The sequence below is a fragment of the Kogia breviceps genome, chromosome 9 (assembly GCF_026419965.1).
Source record: "Kogia breviceps isolate mKogBre1 chromosome 9, mKogBre1 haplotype 1, whole genome shotgun sequence".
Lineage (NCBI taxonomy): Eukaryota > Metazoa > Chordata > Mammalia > Artiodactyla > Physeteridae > Kogia > Kogia breviceps.
Genome location: NC_081318.1, coordinates 1,748,565 through 1,769,166, shown reverse-complemented (window position 1 = coordinate 1,769,166; position 20,602 = coordinate 1,748,565). Strand labels below are relative to the sequence as shown.

The 20,602-nt window shown below is 46.7% G+C and overlaps 1 long non-coding RNA gene across 3 annotated transcripts in view; it reads left to right on the top strand.

The window, feature by feature from the left end:
* The window catches only part of LOC131762267 (uncharacterized), a 38,111-nt gene extending 20,471 nt beyond the window's left edge, over window positions 1–17,640 (top strand). The window contains exons 3-4 of one of the 3 annotated variants that reach the window (XR_010842026.1): window positions 10,029–10,136; window positions 15,777–17,640. This is a non-coding gene — a long non-coding RNA (uncharacterized lncRNA). Of the gene's footprint in view, window positions 1–10,028; window positions 10,137–11,182; window positions 11,825–15,776 lie in introns of those variants that run through there. The other 2 variants (XR_010842024.1, XR_010842025.1) reach the window with 2 other exon arrangements.
* The last annotated feature ends 2,962 nt before the right edge of the window (window positions 17,641–20,602 follow it).

Below are 20,602 nucleotides of genomic sequence, written 5' to 3'. Positions count from 1 at the left end.
TAAAGTTCTAGGGCCCACCGTGCACCCAACCCTCTACCAGGAGTGGCTTGTGGTTTTTTTTTTGCTTTAAAGCACATTGTCATACTATATGTGACTCTTTTTGTCTCTACTTGCACCTAGAGGTAACGCCACAAATAAAACAATAAAATGGGAGCATTTCGGGGAGAAAAAAAATAGAATCCAGAATATTCTGAGCCACTTAAACTCCTCTGGAAAAGTGGAAAAAACAGTTGTGGAAGTGTCAATACTTCTATTGTATTTAAACCACATCTTTAAATGTCAAGTTTGTATGTGATTTTGAGATGTATATAAATGGAGGCATTATTATCATTCTATCATAATTTACTACTTGACCAAAATAAACTAATAAGATAAATAAATACCTCTGCTCATCCCCAACTGACTAATATGACCCTGAATAGAAATAAAATATTGGATGAGCTGGAGATGCCAAGTTTAAACTGGATTAGCGACAGAATCTCAGTGTGCTGTTTCGATATAATTAACGTGATGATTTAATATGTTTTTAGCTCAGAATCGTCGTAAGAGGTTTTTTGTAGTAACGTAGAAATGAACACACACTCATCCAAGCTGCAGAGGAATAAAAGGTTATAATATTTTTGAGTTTTCCTGGCAGAGTGATCCATTCTCATCAATCTCGTGCACAGCAGAAGAGCCTAAGGATGTTTTTCTTCCCATCGTTCATAGTCGTTATTTAATGTGGGGTAACAGCCGCCGTCTTCATTAATATATTAACCTATGGCTCAAAAAGGCCTCGCAGTAAACCAGCTAAAGACTCCTCCTGGCAGGTTCATGTCACAGGGCTTGCAGACATTAACCATTGGAAACACTGACCTCAGGGATAAGCCGGAAGTTAATAACCAGTCGAAGTCGGCTGGCCGACAAGCAGAAAGAGGGAACCAAGAAGCCGACCTCAGGGAACCCACGTGCAAGCTGTTCAAGAGGGACAGGGCACAACCACGTGTAAAACCTTATAGTGGAACGTGCTGCAGCTTCTAAATGGATGAGGTGGACCTACCTGTTGCAAAATGGAACGAGTGCTAAATATACGGTTACATGAAAAAAAATGAAGACGCCACATGGATCAAACTCTTAGTTGCTCAGCATTCTAGCACTGAGGGGTCCCCAGAGGAACGGCTGACTCCTGGCCTGCTCACCCTAAAGCTAAACCTATCGAGGCTCCCTGGAAACACACAGCACGCTTTCCTATTGACACCAGATTTCGGTTCTTTCAAGGAAATCATAGACTCTTGTGTAATGAGACAGTAAAGCATGTGTCTGTGGACTCTGCTTCCCGGTTTCCAAATGACTCACAGAGCAAGTCTCTTCACGTCATAAGCCAGGGGTCTCAAATCCTGCTCACCCTACAGTGAAACCTGGCTCTGATGAGCCTCCACAGGACACACGAGCCATTGCCTATTCGGTGGCTTGAAGGTCAACAAACAACAACCGGACATAACTGGGAAACCAGAAATACAAAGGAGAAAGAACAAGGGAAACAAGAAAAAGGGAACCAAGAAATCATATGCACCTATGATCCCATATCGATTTAAAATATACACAGTGTGTCAGAGAAAGACAAATATCACATGATATCACTTGTGTGTAGAATCTAAAAAAAATCATACAGATGAATTTATTTATAAACAGAAACAGACTCACAGACATAAAAAACAAACTTACGGTTACCAAAGGGGAAAGGGTGGCAGGGAGGGCTAAATGAGGAGTTTGGGATTAACAGATACACCCTACTGTATATAAAACAGATATACAATAAGGACCTAGCACAGGGAACTGTATTCAGTATCTTGTAATAACTTATAATGGAAAAGAATCTGAAAAAAATAGATATATTGTACGTAGGGAGTTCCCTGACGATCCAGTGGTTAGGACTCGGCACTTTCACTGCTGTGGCCCTGGGTTCAAAACCTGGTCGGGGGGCTTCCCTGGTGGTGCAGTTGCTGACAGTCCGCCTGCCGATGCAGGGGACACGGGTTCATGCCCCGGTCTGGGGAGATCCCACGTGCCGCGGAGCGGGGCCTGTGAGCCATGGCCACTGAGCCTGCGTGGCGGGAGCCTGTGCTCCGCAACAGGAGAGGCCACAGCAGTGAGAGGCCCGCATACGGCAAAAAAAAAAAAAAAAAAAGAAAACCTGGTTGGGGGGCTTCCCTGGTGGCACAGTGGTTGAGAATCTGCCTGCTAATGCAAGGGACATGGGTTCGAGCCCTGGTCTGGGAAGATCCCACACGCTGTGGAGCAACTGGGCCCGTGAGCCACAACTACTGAGCCTGCACGTCTGGAGCTTGTGCTCCGCAACAAGAGAGGCTGCGACAGTGAGAGGCCCGCACACCACGATGAAGAGTGGTCCCTGCTCGCCACAACTAGAGAAAGCCCTCGCACAGAAACGAAGCCCCAACACAGCCAAAAATAAATAAATAAATAATTGATTTAATTTTTTTTAAAAAAACCTGGGATCCTGCAGGCCATTTGGCACAGTAAAAAAAAAAAAAAAAAAAAGAATATATATATATATCCGAATCACTTTGCTGTACACCAGAAAGTAACACAACATTGTAAATCAACTATACTTCAATTAAAATATATATATACACACTGTGTTTGTAAATACACCAACATATGTGTGTTTATACATGTGCATATATATGTGTGTCTGGAAAGATATGTACTCAGATTCGAACAGTGTTAATCTCTAGGTGGTGGGATATGTTTTTTTTTTAACTTGCATTTTTCAGTTTTCATCTTCCAATTCCATAAGTGTACAATACTTCTGAAATTACACAAAAAATGTTTTTCAAAATAGAAGTAAACTAAAACAGTATATTAAAAACCTCGAGTGATCTGAGCTGTTGCAAGAAACAGAACAGAACTTCAAAAAAGACTCCAAATAGTATCTTAGAGATCCTGGGGAACGAATGCATTCGTAAAACAAGAATAGAATGACATGCAAAAGGAAAGAATAGAGGACAAGTAACTTTTAAAAGAATGCTGAAACTGAAAACATTAATAGAAAAGTTGTAAGATGGAGCTGGGGAAAAAAGCAGATGGAAAATATGGGAAGCAATAAAAGACTTAGAACATCAATCCAAAAAATTTCAACATCTAACCAATAAGAGTCCCAGAAAGAGAGCGTAAAGAATCTGAGGGGTGAATGTTGTTCAAGAGAGATTATCAGAAATTACCAGAATCAAAAGTCTTCAAATGGAGAGTTCTTAGCACAATAAATGGAAAAGAGACCCACATCTCAATATATCACTTCAGAACACACAGAGAGACAAGAATCAGATTGGCATCTGATTTTCCATAAACAACACTAGATGCTAGAAAATAATGAAGCAACATCTTCAAAGTTCCTAGGGAAAAAATTCTGTTTAACTTAAAATTCTGCAGCCCACCAAACCACCAGTCAAGCGTGAGGTAGAATACAATCATTTTCAGATATGACATATACAGAGTTTACTGCGTGCTCTCTCCTTCCCCTCCTGGGAAGTTCCTCAAGAATGTGAATCAGAGAATGGAGAGAAAGTGACAAACCGAGGGACACTCATCCCCTTGCCCCCTCCCCTCCCAGGAAGCAGCCCTGGAGCTTAATGAGGGGAAGCCCTGGGTGACAGCAGTCTGGATGCTACCTAGTGAAAGGCCACAGAAGGAGAATGCTGTACCTTAGGTGTCTTTACAGAGGGAGAATAGGAGGAGGCTTGTCAAAGGTTGGGTTTTCCAGAAACAGGAGCTGGGATGGAGTTTGTGTTGGAGATCCACACAGAGGAAAGGGGAGGAAGCAGGGTTGGGGAGCTGTGGCTCAGGCCAGGAGCCTGCAGGGCGGAGCGGGCCACCGTGGCCCATCAGAGGAGGCCCCAGAATCCCCTCCCCCAGCCCATCTCTAGACGTGGCCCACCCAGGGGAGGGCGTGCCTGTGCTCAGGGAGGCTCTCCGGCAGCAGAGGCCGGCTCTGAAGGGGCATCTGGTGCACACGTCTCATGGTCGGCCCACAGCGCAGTCCATGGCAAACCCCTGGAAAGTACAGAGATGAGCTGCAGGGGTTCTATCAGCCCCCTGCAAAATCTACAGGCAGGACGCTAAGTTATGGTTCTGAAGAGTTTTCTATGGGGGGGAGCACAGAGTAAGTTAGTCTAGGTATGCAATTTCCTGAAAACGGGTTAATGAAACTTAAAGGATATAAAAACTAAATTAATTTTTAAGATCTTCATCTCCGATATCCATTGCCTAGGCTAAGTTTTTTTTTTTAATAACTTTGCTTTTTTAAGAGCAGTTTAGGCTGACAATAAAACTGAGATGAAGAGATTTCCCATACGGCCACCCGGCCACCCGCTGCCCACACGCAGGCATAGCCTCCCCTTTGTTGACAGCACTCACCAGAATGGTTCATTTGTTTTACCAAAGGTGAACCTACATTGACACATCAAAATCACCTGTCCATGGTTTATCCTAGGGCTCACTCTTGGTGTCGTACACTCAGTGGATTTGGACAAATGTGCAATGACATATATCCATCATTATCATGTCATAAAGAGTATTTTCACTGCCCTAAAAATCCTCTGCGCTCTACCTAGTCAGCTTTTCCCACCCCCTCCCCTCCAAAGCCACTGATCTCTTTACCGTCTCTATAGTTGTGCCCTTTCCAGATTGTCATAGAGTCAGAATCATGCAGGGTGTCGCCTTTCCAGACTGGCTTTCACTTAGTGATGTGCCTTACGGTTCCTCCATGCCTCGTCTTGGATTCACGGCTCATCTCTTTTTAGCACTGAACGATATTTCACTCTCTGGATACACCACAGGTTATTTATCCTCTCACCTACTGATGGACGTATTAGTTGCCTCCAATTTTTGGCAATTATGAATAAAGCTGCTCTAAGTATTTGTGTGCAGGTTTTGTGTGGAGATATGTTTTCAACTCTTCTGGGTAAATACCAAGGAGCATGCTTGCTGGACTATATGGTAAGAGTATGTTTCATTTTGAAAGACACTGCCCAACTGCCTTGCAAAGTGGCTGCACTGTTTTGCGTTCCCACCAGCAGTGATGAGAGTTCCTGTTGCTCCACATCCTCGCCAGCATTTGGTGATGTCAGTGCTCTGGGTTTTGGCCATTCTCAGAGGTGTGTAGTGGTGTCTCATTGTTGTTTTAATTTGCATTTCCCTGATGACATACGATGTGGAGCATCCTTTCAGATATGCTTACTTGCCATCTGTATATCTTCTTTGCTGAGGTATCTGTGAAGGTCTTTGGCCAATTTTTTTTTTTTTTTTTTTTTGTGGTACGCGGGCCTCTCACCGCTGTGGCCTCTCCCGTTGCGGAGCACAGGCTCCGGACGTGCAGGCTCAGCGGCCATGGCTCACGGGCCCAGCCGCTCCGCGGCACGTGGGATCTTCCCGGATCAGGGCACGAACCCGTGTCCCCTGCATCGGCAGGCGGATTCTCAACCACTGCGCCACCAGGGAAGCCCTGGCCAATTTTTTTAGTTGGATTGTTTTCTTGAGTTTTGAGAGTTCTTTGAGTTGAGTTGAGTTTTGAGAGTCCTTTGTCTATTTTGGATAATAACCCTTTATCAAATGTGTCTTTTGCAAATATTTTCTTCCAGTCTGTGGCTTATCTCTTAATTCCCTTGATATTGCCTTTTGCAGAGCAGAAGTTTTTAATTTTAACGAAATCCAGCTTAACAATTTTTGTGTGTGTGTGTGGTACGCAGGCCTCTCACTGTTGTGGCCTCTCCCGTTGCGGAGCACAGGCTCCAGATGCACAGGCTCAGCGGCCATGGCTCACAGGCCCAGCCGCTCCGCGGCATGTGGGATATTCCTGGACCGGGGCACGAACCCGCGTCCCCTGTATCGGCAGGCGGACTCACAACCACTGCGCCACCAGGGAAGCCCCTCAGCTTAACAATTATTTCTTTCATGGATCGTGTCTTTAGTGTTGTATATTAAAAGGCATCACCGTACCCAAGATCATCTAGGTTTTCTCCTATGTTATCTTCTAGGGGGTTTGCATCTCACATTTAGGTCTATGATCCCTTTTGAGTTAATTAGGTTAGGCTTTTGACAGTATTTATGTGAGAGATTGCTCAAAACTATCTGCACTCCTAAGTTTGTTGCAGCATCACTTACAATAGCCAAGATATGGAAGGAACCTATGTGTCCATCGACAGATGAATGGATAAAGAAAATGTGATGTATACATACAATCAAATATTATTCAGCCTTAAAAAAGAATATACGTTATATTCTGTATTATGCTACAACATGGATGAACCAGGAGGACATCATGCTCAGTGAAGTAAGCCCGTCCCAGAAGGACAAATCCTGCATGATTCCACTTATCTGAGGAATCTAAAGTAATCAAACTCACAGAAGCAGAGGGTAGAATGGCTGTTGCCAGGGGCTGGGGGAGGGGAGACATGTGGAGCTGTTAATAGGCATAAAGTTTCAGTTGTGCAGAATAAACAGTTTCCGGAGATCGTTGTACAACTTAGTGCCTCCAGTTAACAATTCCGTATTTTATTCTTGAAAATTAGTTTTAAGAGCGTAGATCTCATGTTAAGTGTTCTTATGACAAAAAGGGAGGGGCACGAGGGAGTTAGCAGGTGATGGATACGTTTATTGACTGTGGTGACGGTATCACAGGTGAAAGCACATGTCCATACTCCCCACAAAGTGTATACGTCAAATATGTGCATTTTTATATATAACAGTTGTATCTCAATAAAGCCATAAATGAAATTGATCAGGTTACTGTAATACACTTCTGCTAGGTTATTTTTTGAAAACCGATCGCTATGCTTTAGATATCAGCATACCAAGTGTTGGTATTTGCACAGCAAGGCTGAGGTTGTATTCTAAAATGTCTAAAACCCTGACTTATTTCCCTATCCTCATGAAGGACAGCTGTATCTTCCATGGAATAGGATTATGGAGGCACCAAAGGCAAACTATTTTTCAATAGTTTCGACAAGTACTCAGTTACAGCTCCATCATCCTGTTCCTCAGCGTAGAATAAGAGCAATAGGGACAAGCCCAGGGTTAAACCCTATTTCTTATCCCATTTAGGGCTCTGTTAAAAGATATTTTAAGGACATCCTCTACTATCATGAAAGAACTAGGCATCAGGTACCAGCACAGAGGGCCCCAAACAAGATGAACCCAAACAGACCTACATCAAGACATATTATAATTAAAATGGCAAAAGTTAAAGAGGATTCTAAAGGCCGCAAGAGAAAAACAGAGTTAATTACAAGGGAACCACAGAAGGTTATCTATCAGCTGATTTCTCTACAGAAACATTGCAGGCCAGGAGGGAGGGGCAAGCTATATTCAAAGTCCTGAAGGAGAAAAACCTGCAACAGAGGGTACTCTACCCAACAAGATTATCATTTAGAATAGAAGGAGAGAGAAAGAATTTCTCAGACAAGCAAAACCTGAAAGAATACACTAATACTAAACCTATCCTAAAAGAAATATTGAAATGTCTTCTCTAAATAGAAAAGAAGCAAGAGTCTATAAGAAAGGGAAAATCACAAGAGGAAAAGCAAATATATAAAGGAATTGTAGATCACTTAAATAAGCCAGTACATATATTTTTTTTTCTTTTTTGTTTTCTTTGTTTTCTTTTTTTTTTTAACGGGCTCTGGGCACACGGGCTCAGTAGTTGTGGCACATGGGCTTAGTTGCTCCGTGGCATGTGGGATCTTCCCTGGACCAGGGCTCAAACCTGTGTCCCCTGCATTGGCAGGTGGATTCCCAACCACTGCGCCACCAGGGAAGTCCCTATTTTTTTTAATCGAAAAAGTTTGTGAAAGTGATTATAACCACAATGAACAGCAAAAGGGTAAACATGAAGATGTAAAATAGGACATGAAAATCATAAAACGTGGGCTTCCCTGGTGGCGCAGTGGTTGAGAGTCCGCCTGCCGATGCAGGAGACACGGGTTTGTGCCCTGGTCCGGGAAGATCCCACATGCCGCGGAGCAGCTGGGCCCGTGAGCCATGGCCGCTAGGCCTGCGCGTCCGGAGCCTGTGCTCCGCAACGGGAGAGGCCACAACAGTGAGAGGCCCGCATACTGCAAAAAAAAAAAAAAAAAAAAAAATCATAAAACGTGGGTGAGGGGAGTAAGAAAATGTAGATTTTTCTTAGAATGTGTTTGAGCTGGGGGGAGGAGGCATAAATTAGGAGTTTGGGATTAACAGGTACACACTACTATGTGTAAAATAGAGAAACAACAAGGTCCTACCGTATGGCACAGGGAACTATATTCAAAACCTTGTAATAGACTATAATGGAAAAGAATCTGAAAAAGAATATCTATGTATGTATGACAGAGTCACTTTGCTGTGCACCAGAAACTACCACCACATTGTAAATCAACTATCCTTCAATTTAAAAAAATAAAAGAACTAAGCAAGGCTTCTGGAAATGTATACCAACAGATTCACCAAATAATGAAATAAGTTAATCAGTTAAATAAGGTTGCTTAGTATTATCAATTCAGATGCCAGAGTTAGGCTGACAAGAACGCCTCTTTTGGTGTTGGCGTGATGATATTCTACTGTTTCTCTTGACAGTACCTGATGGGTAGGTTTAGCTGTGTCCTGAGGCCCCTGGGAACACAGCAGTAGTTCTGCATCATGGACACGAAGGAGGATTTCCTGTTCATTTCATTTTAGAGGCCACGTGACCAGATCAGCTAAGAACTATTCTGAAATCTTTAGATGTAAGGACTGTGTAAAACAGAGCCATCTTAACATAATTAAACATGCAATTTGATGTCAAGAGGACATTCCTCCCCACTCTGATTTCCTCAGTGACATTATGATAAAGGCAAAAGGTGCATTAAAAGCTTTGGATCTATATTGAGGTCGTAAAATCTCACCCATAGACAGTTCCTGTCTGGGGATTCATATGCCAGAAATAGATCAATAAATGCTGTGAAAAGTTCTACACTATTTTCAACCAACTGTTCTATAAAGTATAAGTGAATGCTCGCTAGCTGGGAGTATTAAATTATAATACACTCAAATTAAATAATTTGTTTTCTATTTATTTTCTTGGGGAAATTAATTGAGAAGTGAAGTGATAGACTTGCCTCGTTTTCTGGGTAAAATCCTGAAAATAAGCCCTGGTCGACACCAACCCCAGATAGGTGCCCTTTCCTACCCCGCAGCAGATGCTGGATGGAGACTCTTACTTTTAGGGTCTCAGGGTGAGAACCTGATATTGTAAAACTCTAGTGGTGGCGTAGAGTTTGCAATCAGAGAAATGCCTTTCTCGTGGCAAAAGCCAGCTATTCCCAACTGACCAGAAATAAGACAAAAGAAGCAAATGCATCTCGGTATAGATGTCCACTCTTTGCAAACCTGTATAAATTGCTCTGAATGACAGAACATGGGCAGGTTTCTGTGGTCTTCAGGAAGGTGGCCGGTGGTTGGATCAAAATCAGGCCTAATAAGCATCGCCAAGGTGAGGGGACCTTCAGAGCCACGCTCCATCTCCCCAACAGGAAGGAGCACCTTCCAGGCAACTGAAAGATTAATCACACATTTTACAAAGGAGACACGAGGTTCGGTAATGTGAGACCTTGATTTACAATGGTCTTCTGATTTACTGCTGTGTCTTTTTCAACCCTGCTATTTAAAACACGCCTCATTTAAAAGCTCACGTTTAGGCAGTGTTTGGGGCTAAAGATTCACTCTGTGCTAATAGGAAAATTAGTCTGTCTACACACAGTCCCAGATCTTCCAAGCCACAGGTCCAGCCTCCAATAAAATTGTTTGCCAGGTGATAGATACTGGTTTTCTTCTGGGTAGTTACTATTTCTTTATCTTTTTTTTTTTTTTTCAAATGCAGTTTAAACGTTACAGAAGCAACTAAGAAAGATGCTTCGTAGCAGCAGTCTTGCTGGGTGAATACAAATGATAAGTATTTTTAGAGGGGCCCATTTTTCAACAGTACGACACCATTTGTGCAGCTCTTTATCCTTCAGGGAGCACTTGGAAACGCCTCGCTGGAGTCACGGGTAGCCTGCCAGGGAGATGCAGCCAGCGTTCTCCGCAATGACTCGCCCAACCTCTGCCACCCCCACACCAGCAAGGTAAGGGGCGACTGCAATTCTGCGTCTATTGCACATCCTTCCTGCTGCCGCCTGGGATCTCGGGGACACTAAGTGAATTGATATGTTTCTAAAAGCTTAGACTAGTGCCTGGCTCGTAGCAAACACGCCATGAATGTGAGCCATGCTTATTGTGATTGACGTGGGAAAAATTAAATATCATTAGCGCAAGAGTTTACTGCAAGACCACTGGATGATTTTTTAAAGGACCTGTTAAAAGTCTCCTGAAGCACTAAAAGTGTTGCAGTGTGGATAACTGAAATAATCAAAATGAGCCCACGATTTCCCACGTGAACCTCGAGATCCAGGTGACTCGACCAGGGGTTCCCAGCTCTGCTGCTGTGAACACCGAAAACCCCTCCACTTCAGTCAACCAAGAAACGGGTGTTTTCTGAAGGCCTTTATGCCAGGCCCTGAGAAATCAGAAAAGTGTGACCCAGGCCCCCGGCCTTGGGGGAGACAAGCAAGGGCTGTCATGCAGGTGCTGGGGAGTTCTGGGTGAGGGGGACATCTGGGGAAAGGGAAGGAGAGACTCAAGGTCAATTTCAAAACAGAGGTCATATTTGGTTGGGGCTAAATGGGTGAGGCAGTGTCGCCATGAGCACGGGTGAAGGCGGCCCCACTAGACAGAGGGAAGGACGACCAGGAAGCTGGTGGCTCCGGGGACAGAGGGAGAAGCAGCCACCTGAAAGGTACGGCGGTGCTGTCTGCCCACCACCGCTGCCCGTGCCCCTGCCCCTGAGGATTAATGCATCCCGCGCCCTGGGGCGCAGCTCCTGGGCCCTCGTGCAGTCGTCATGCTCACGGTGGTCCATTCTCCTGGGCCCACGAGGGCTTCGGGAAACAGAAGGAATGGAGTAGGATCCCCACCCTCCTTTTCCCAACGTGTGTGTGTGTGTGTGTGTGTGTGTGTGTAAAAGAAAGAATTTGCGGCTGAGGGAGAAGGAAACCAACTTCGGGTTTAGAAAAATTACGAAGAATACTCTCCCTGGGTTGCTCCTGGATCGTTGTTTGATTATTAGCAGCAGGTTTTGTTTCTTTTGACTACTCTGTTAAGTTGGAATCTTCCAGAAGCAGACCGTGAGACGAGGATTTTAGTGCGTGAGGTCTGCTTGAGGACCGACGCCCGAAGTGCGGTGGGGACGTGCGAAGCAGGCCCGGGACGCGAGCGCCCCGAGGAGGCTGTGCGCAGCTGGACGCCGTGCGCATGCCCAGCAGCCCTCCGAGTCCGCCAGGCCGCGGAAGAAGCCGCGCTGGCCCGAGGTCTACGCCCGGGGGGTACCCACCCTCCAGCCCCGGCAGGACCGGAGAGAAAGCCCCTGGCTCCAGGACGCCCCAGGTACCTGCTGCGTGGAGGACACGGGGAGGGACCGACAAAAGTGTCTTCTACAACGTTCTTTATCCAACTTTTTGGCATTATCTGGAAATGAGACTTTGAACTTCTCATAGTCAAAAGGAAACTATTTTCATTTAGAAAAAATAAAACATGCCTGGTTGGGACTTCCCTGGTGGCCCAGTGGTTAAGAATCCCCCTTCCAATGCAGGGGGTGCGGGTTCGATCCCTGGTCGGATAGCTAAGATCCCACATGCCTGGCGGCCAATAAACCAAAACATAATACAGAAGCAATATTGTAACAAATTCGATAAAAACTTTAAAAATTGTCCACATCAAAAAAAAAAAAAAAATCTTGGGCTTCCCTGGTGGTGCAGTGGTTGAGAATCTGCCTGCTAATTGACAGGGGACACGGGTTCGAGCCCTGGTCTAGGAGGATCGCACATGCCGCGGAGCAACTAGGCCCGTGAGCCACAACTACTGAGCCTGCACATCTGGAGCCTGTGCTCCGCAACGAGAGGCCAAGATAGTGAGAGGCCCGCGCACCGCGATGAAGAGTGGCCCCTGCTTGCCACAACTAGAGAAGGCCCTCGCACAGAAACGAAGACCCAACACAGCAAAAATAAATTAATTAATTAACTCCTACCCCCAACGTCTTAAGAAAAAAAAAATCTTAAGAAAAAAAACATGCCTGGTTGTTGTCATATTCCCAGGGTTTCCAAAAGAAGACAGTGTTTGCATTTAGTCTGTGATCTGAGCGATATGAAAGCGCTGGTGCCTGTAGCCAGTGGTAATAGTAAGTAGCATTTATGCAACTTGCAAGAGCCACATTCAAGGTTTTTTGTTTTTGTTTTTTCTTTTTTGTGTTTTTTTTTCTTTTTTTGTACGTGTGGGAGGTTTTTTTGCATTCAAGTTTTACTAGTTTGCTCTAATATAAGCAAAATATAGTATAATCCAGATAAGCATGATAGCCATCTAGAAAGACAAAGAGATTTATAAGCACACGTAAAAACGGCAGACATCTTCGGTCTCGTCTCGCCAGTCACAGTCCACACAATGCATTAGGCTGGATGGCCTCATGTAAGAATATTCGTGGGAAACAAACCTCATCTAAGGTTGCCCTGCATGGATACAGGACTGCCTGATCATAAAGCCTGCTGTAGGATCAACAAAAACAGAGGCAGTAATAAAAAGTAACGAGAAATCTTACGTAACTAACGAAATAGGCTTAACTTTTGCAGAGAAGCTAAAGCGTGCCTGTGTCAGAAATGTACCTACCTTCAATTCAAGAGCATTTAGGTAATGTGCACTCCATATAGGAGAAGCATCTCCAGATAATAGAAAAACACAATGAAAATGGGGAGAAGTATACGGAAAGAACGGGAAGAGCTAATGAAAATTAACGACGCATCTGAACTACAGCCAGAGGTGGATGTAACTTTATGTTACTCAAACGCATAAGCGCTGACTGATGCAGGCCACGCCAGGAAATAAAGGTTTTGTAAGGACTTTGGTAATCGGGAATGAAATTGATAACCACAGTGAAAGCCACGACATTAATAAAAAAGGGATCAATGACACAGACAAATATATTTACAGATCATTGCCTAACTTGAGGCCTGCAAAGACCCAGATGTATCACTGCCTTCAAATTTATTTATAGATCAGTGTCTTAATGTGATGAATAGTTGGCTTATAAACTAAAAATACTGAAAATCTCAACATATAACTATGACTTTTTTCCCTGTCCTTCACTGGGCAGAGATGTCAGTGCGGGTCTGTGACCCAGGGACAGCTCCTTAGTCATCTGTGAGCGGTGTCACATGGTGAGCCTACCCCGCAGCTAACGGAATAAACCACACACTCTTGTCCAGAGGACAAGCTCGGCCCCGAGGCCCAGTTTCACTGGAGCCCCTCCCATGGGGCATTCTTCCCAGTCCAGTCTGACCCCCTTGCTCTTGTTTACCTGGCCCCTGCCCCTCTTGGCTGGGCTGCACCACTGATAATTAACGTAGCAAAAGAAAAACACGGTGGGGGTGCTGGCTGTGAAAGTTCGTTTTGGCCCCAGTAGGATCTGAAGGCGTTTGCTCATTCATTCATTCATTCACTCATTTGTTCACTGCCTACTGCGTGAACTAGCCCCTGGCGGATAGAAACACGCTGCAGGAAGTTGAAGAAGAATCTGAGCTGCAAGACGCAGACACAGAGGAGACCACAGAATTCCTCCAAGACGAGGGTTACGTAAGAGCAGTAAGCAGGGAAACTGCTCCAGCAAAGGTGCCCCGTCCAGCAGAAGAGGACGGGTGTTCCAGCCAAGGGCGTGTGGGAAGCCAGGGAGGCCCTGGAGGAGGGGGCAGGGAGGGGACGAGGAGGTGGGGGGGTGGACCACAAGGGCTGACGCGAGCGCCCAGGCTGCCAGTGGGCTGCGGAGGACCAAGGGAGGGCCCCGGCACTGGGGCAGTGGCCATAAGCATGGAGAGGAAGGAGCCAACAGGCCCGGGGCTGACCGAATGTTCTCCATCAGGGTCAGTGGGAGGGCTGCTGGGGGGGAAATCTGGGTGGTGAGGATGCTGAAGAAGGGGGTCGCTGACCTCTCATCTATCAGGTGGGCAGAGAGGGACAGCTGGGACGGGTCACCGAAGGAGGCGTGGGGGACAGGCGCTCACACTCTCAATTTTAGCACGGGTTGGCACAGCTTTGGGGTTGGCAATTTGGCATTATCTGTTAATTCAAAAAAATATGTTTATACACTTTCCCTAAGCAATTTCTAGGATGATAACCTTGTGAAACCCTTGCACGGTTCTGCGCACACACACACGTACACACACACGTACACACACACGTATACACACACACACAGGGATGTTTGCTGTGGCAGTTTTTAATAGTGCAAAATACACATATATGTTTTTAAAAGGAAACAAATATTCACCATTAGCAGATTGGTTACATAAATTATGCCCATAAAGCCGTTGAAAAGAGTGAGGAACCCAGAATCGCCTGTTCTCAGATGTTAACGTGCTGCAGAGGCTGCCGGGATCCTGGAAGGCTGATAAATGCAGATTCTGGCCCAGTGGGTCTGGGGAGGGCCCGAGATGCTGCGTTTCCAACAGCCCTCCAGGCAACGCTGCTGTCGGGACATAGATTTCTGACGTGGGGAAAAAAACCTGAGCTGTATCTTCAGGAGCAAAAGGGAAACTCCAAGGCGATGCATCTTATTTTGGTAAAGAGTAATCGTAATGCAAGTTAATGTATGCCTTGACTATCTGGAAGGAAATGTATTTCTGGGAGGAAGAGCTTGCTTGAGGTGGGCTTCCCCTTTCTACATTACACATTTAACTACGATCTTTCTGGGTTTTACGGTGAGCATGAATTATTTTTGTACCAGAAAAAACAATATCTTAAAATAAGCAATCAATAAGTTGACTCATTGAAAGAAAAAGTTTGTGAACCTGAGCGTTATGGACTGAATGTTTATGTTCCGCCCAAATTCATATTTTTAATCCTAACCCCCAAAGTGAAGGTTTTAGGAGGTGGGGTCTTTGCAAGGTGATTAGGTCATGGGGGTGAAGCGCTGATGATGGGATTAGGGCCTTTATAAATGGGACCCCAGGGAGCTCCCTCACCCCCTCCCCCAGGGATGGACACAGCGAGAAGACGGCCGTCAATGAACCAGGAAGCGGGTCGCCACCAGACACTGGATCTGCTGGCACCCTGTTCTTGGACTGCCAGCTTCCAGAACCATGGGGAATGAATCTCTGACGTTTCAGCCACACAGTTCACGGTGTTCTGTTATAGGAGCCCAAACGGACTAAGACATAGAGTGAAAGGTTACAATTCAACTGTATATCGTATTACTCTTAATAGATCATTCGTGCTATTATTTTAAAGAGCTGTCGTCAGCAACCAGCAGTTCTTTCCAGGCTGGGGAACAAGTGTCTGATGCAACAGCCTCTGTCTGCCCAGCGATTCTGATCCACCTCAGTCAGCCCTGCTAGCTGCGGGGCCACTGCTTCAAAACACAGCCCCGTTCCCGTTACCCCCACCCACCCACCCACGTGTCCACCCAGAACACCGCACCGGCTCCCCACTGGTCCCAGCATCAACACCAGGCCTGGCCTCGCCCACTTCTCCAACGCCTCCTGCCCCCTCCCACCACGCACACACATGCCAGCGTTCTGTCCTACTACCTGCTGTGGGCCCTCTGTTGCACATGCGTCAGCCCCTGTGTCATTCATGGACTGTTCCATGTTTGCAACCAGATGCTAAAGCCTCCTGTTCCTCCCTAGCCAACCCCTTTCACCAGGACCAGGGAAAGGTACCAGCCGTCCAGCGCCCTCACGCCTGCCGACCCCTCCACGCTCCACGCTCGGAGAGACACAGCTTCTCCAAGTGCCCGGCAGCCAGAATCGCTGCAAAGCCCTCCTTCACTTTAGGATCTTGGGGTTGAAAAAGAACCCCGAGATTTGCGCACATCAATCCACCACGAAGTCTTTGAAGTCGTGGCTTCAGAGCAAAGAAACTACTGAGCAAGCTTGGCCCCGGGTTGGAGCCGATGCAGGGGGTTCTGGAAGCTGGCTGCCTGCATGCAGCTGCTGGGGGCCAGACACCTTCTTTCAGAGCACCCAGCAGGAATGAGTGAATGTAATTCATGTGGTTCCTGTTAAAACGGGGTAGCTGCTATGAGTACCAGAGAAGTTGCTGAAGGAGAGAGAGGCATGGGGCTGCAGGGCTTTACCAGGCAGGAGAGCCTGGAGAGACTTGATCCCTCCCTCCGGGCAGGAATCAGCCACATCCTGGGCCAGGGCCCGGGAGGAGGTGCTCAGGAAGGGCGGGGGGCCGCGCCCCGGGACCCCCCCTTCAGCTCCTCACCCAAGGCCTGGGGGCTCCAGCTAGGAGACCCTTCCTCCCCGTCCCTTCACTCCAGGAACTGAGGACATAGTGGTCTGGGGAGCTCTCCATGTAGAGTGAATCAGACATGGCTCAGGGCTTAGCCTGCGACGGAGCGGTTAATACTCCAAACGAGCCCTCACAGGTAGTCACGTGAGGAGACCACAGCCCCAAAGTGCAGGTGACAAAGAGGAACAGACCAGAAACCAAGAGCCCGCAAAGCTGCTTAGGGAGAACAGGGAGGATGGTGTCAGTTCCATCGTGGAACAAAAGAAAGAAGTTAATTTTGTTTTTGTTTGTTTGTTTTTTGCGGTACACGGGCCTCTCACTGTTGTGGCCTCTCCCGTAGTGGAGCGCAGGCTCAGCCCATGTCCGCTGGACTGGCAGGTGGATTCTTAACCACTGCACGACCACGGAAGTTCCTTCCTTATTTACCTTAAGAGACTTGTAGGTATTAAACAAAGGGAAAACAAAGTCATCCTAGGAGGAACTTGCCTGTACCTCCGGAATTTCTTTTCTCAGTGCAGATGGGGGTGGGTGGGGGTCTGCCATCTTTTTAAATGCAAATTTTAATAAAGAGAGTAATTTAGAACTTGACTTGTCAAGGATAAATAGAAATCCTAAATGTCTTTTCTGTAAACACTAGTAAAAAGGGTTTAGCCATCTAGATAGGTGACCTTGATTTGTTCCATCTGCCAGAAGCCCAATTTGAATCCAACCCCTTGTAACTGATGGCTTTTATGCTGTACCTGCCTCAGGGCTGAATTTTGGAATGGGAACTGAGGCCTCTGTGTTTGTGTGTTCATATGTATCTCTATGTGTGTTGTAGGTGTATGCTATTGCCAAAAATTAATTTGTAAAAGAGCTCTACTTAATTGGCTTTTTAAAAAAATTAAGCACTTATATATAAATGCTCAGAAAATAATCTGGCCAGAATGAATTCCAGGTCCATGTCATCTGGAAAATATTCAGTACTAAACTGATATCTGATATTGGAGGAGGCTTAAGCTTGTTGGTTTCACTACCATAGACATGTCTTTAGAGTCATCAATGTTGAGTATAACACTTCTGTTGTACCTTGGTTTTCTGGAGGTCAAATAAAACCTTTATCTGTTATAAATTTGTCAACAAGAAAAGTAACTCAATGTGTAAAAAAAAACGTTTAAGGAAAGTAAGATGTATGTTTTCAGTAAAAGAAGGTAGGAGGAATGAGAAAAAAATACTGAAAAGTGTTGTGCATGATCAGGATTTTGTGTGTGTGTGTGTGTGTGTGTGTGTGTGTGTGTGTGTGTGTGTGTGTGTGTGTGTGTGTGTGCGGTATGCGGGCCTCACTGTTGTGGCCTCTCCCGTTGCGGAGCACAGGCTCCGGACGCGCAGGCTCAGCGGCCATGGCTCACGGGCCCAGCCGCTCCGCGGCACGCGGGATCCTCCCAGACCGGGGCACGAACCCGCGTCCCCTGCATCGGCAGGCGGACTCTCAACCACTGCGCCACCAGGGAAGCCCGATCAGGATTTTTTAAGATTGGATTAAATTTAGTTGGGTAAGTGGGTTTTGTTGGGAGTGGGCTGGGACAAGACTCGATTTGGCTTCTCCCTCCAGAGTTTTCTTGAAATGCTGCTTTTAATAACAGATTGTATGAGTTTCTTTGCCTTTAAGTGATCTGTATTTGCTTTTGAGATCTTTTGTAACTTTGGTTAAGGAATAAGTATTGTCTCACAGTGGCCTGTGATTTTATTGGACCAAGTGTTTTAAAACTTTTTGACAAACTTCCCAAATATCAAATTTTAGTTTTTTTTGAATTCCAGCTAACTTTGAGGTACTTTAGAGGGCCCCTGAGGTATCTTAAAGAAAAATGTTTAACTAGGATTATTTGGTATGTTAAGTTAAATGTAATCATTCGTAATTCTGCTTACTGTAACCATGTTTCTTTATCAATTACACTGTAATCAGATGTTTGGGGTTTTTTAAATTAATTAATTATTGGCTGTGTTGGTCTTGGTTGCTGTGCACAGGCTTTCTTTTTCGTTGCGGCGAGCGGGGGCTACTCTCTCTTTGTTGTGGTGCACAGGCCTCTCATTGCAGTGGCTTCTCTTGCTGTGGAGCACTGGCTCTAGACACGAGTGCTTCCGGGGCATGTGGGAATCTTTCCTGACCAGGGTTCGAACTCGTGTCCCCTGCATTGGCAGGCAGATTCTTGACCACTGTGCCACTAGGGAAGCCCTGTAATCAAATGTTTAACCATGCCCTTTAAGTCTTTTGTTATTTATAGATATTTTTGTACTCTGATGCTGTTACAAAAAGTGGTTCATCACCAAGGAGATTCATAGAAAGGCTATGGAAGCAGTTACAACAGTTCCACACCAAGATGATGGCTGTGCAAGGAATACAGCCCATACTGACTTAAAACAAGGAGCTGTCCTGCCCCTGGGGCCCCTAGATCAGGCATCCAGAGATTTTTACTCCCTGACAGGCAGGGTCAATGCCCCTACCCAGGCTTGAAGCAGTTACAGAAGACGGACCATTGCCCTTCTGCTTTCCATAAGAATATGGGAGTAAAATCTCGGCGGCGGGGCGGGGGGGCGGTGGGCGGGGATGAAGCAGGAGGGGAGGGGGCGGGGCACAAGAATGACATAGCCTGAGGACAGATTAGACTGATTAGGACTGATTAGAACCTAACGGAGGTTCTAATTAGAACTGATTAGAACCGAATCAGAACTGATTAGAACCTAATGGGTCCAAGGTGGCGGACAAGTCGCCTTCCACTAGACCTTGAGCCTCAGTACACGCTCACTGTAACACATCAGCAAGCTAAATGACACACCCACAGGCACCAGGACAGTTGCAAAGCCAACCGTTAAGTATCAAAAAGTGGGCGGTGGCCCAGTTCCCGGAAATCCCCACCCCTTCCTAAAATAGCAGGAATACTCCTCCCCCTCATTAGCCTTATGAAATTACGCACCCCCATAAAAACCGACAACACCATGCCCTGGGGACTTTCTCACCTTCTGCGGAGTGTGTTTCTCTATAAATAAATCCACTTCTTACCTAAAAAAAAATCTGATTAATTTTATGACAGCCCTGGGCGATGGGCACGCTGATCACCCGAGCCTGCAGATGCGGTGCTGAGGCTCAGGGGCTCGAGCAGGTCACACCACACCGAGGTCGGGATCTGAACCGAGCCCGGAGCCCTGGCGCGAACTTCCGTCCAGGTGTCATTCTGGTCCCTCCAGGGAGATTTCTTTGCTGGTCACCATTAAGCCCCGAGTACTGTTGGTACCCAGCCCCCACCTTCCTGTGTGCTGTATTCGTTTCCCAGTACGAATCACCCAGTGACAAAGCACCACAAACCAGGCAGCTGAAAACAGACGTATAGTCTCGGTCCTGAGGCTGAAAGTCAGAAATCAAGGTGTACGCGGGGTGGGTCGGGGGGGTTCCTCCCGGTGGGTCCCTCCCAGGGCTGCAGGACAGGACCTGCTCCAGGCCTCCTCCAGCTGCTGACGTGGCCTCAATCTTTGGAGTCTCTGGGCTCGAGGAGCATCTCCGCCATCGCTGCCTCGGACATTGCATGGCCTTCTACCTGTGTGTGAACTGTGAGCCCCAATTTCCCTCTTAAAAACACCTGTCTTTGGATATAGGGCCTGCCCAATCCAGCAAGGCCTCCTCCTAACTTTGCATCTGCAAAGGCCCTATTTCCACACGAGGGCACGTCCACAAATTTCAGCGGACTTGAACTCTGGGGGTGGGTACCAGTCACCCCAGGGGGCGGCTGTCCATGGAGCGGTAATCAGGGAACATCATCCCAGGGAATCCCAGCAATCCTAATAAGGGACAGGTGCGTCATTACGCGGAGCGCGGAGGGACCTGAGGCGCGAGGTTGAGTGAAAGGAGCAGTGAGCTCAGGACCAGGCTTCCCGCGAGCAACACGCAGCAACACACCGCGTGGCTCCCACGGCTCCACCCGCGCTCCACCCGCGCTCCACCCGCACACGCGTCCGCAAGGATCCACCCCCACCCCTACCTCTACCTCGTAAGCGCGGTTACTACTGTGGAACATCGTTAGGAGCCTTCTTTACCATAATCTCTAAAGTTTTCGTTTTTAAACGAGAATGTATTTGTGCTCATTCGGAAGTTAAAGTTTACAGCCTTTTAAGAGCAGTCACCGTTTGCTGCCGTGCGGCTCCCTGCGCTGCCGCCCTCCCGCCAGCAGGGAGCGCCGCCCCGCCC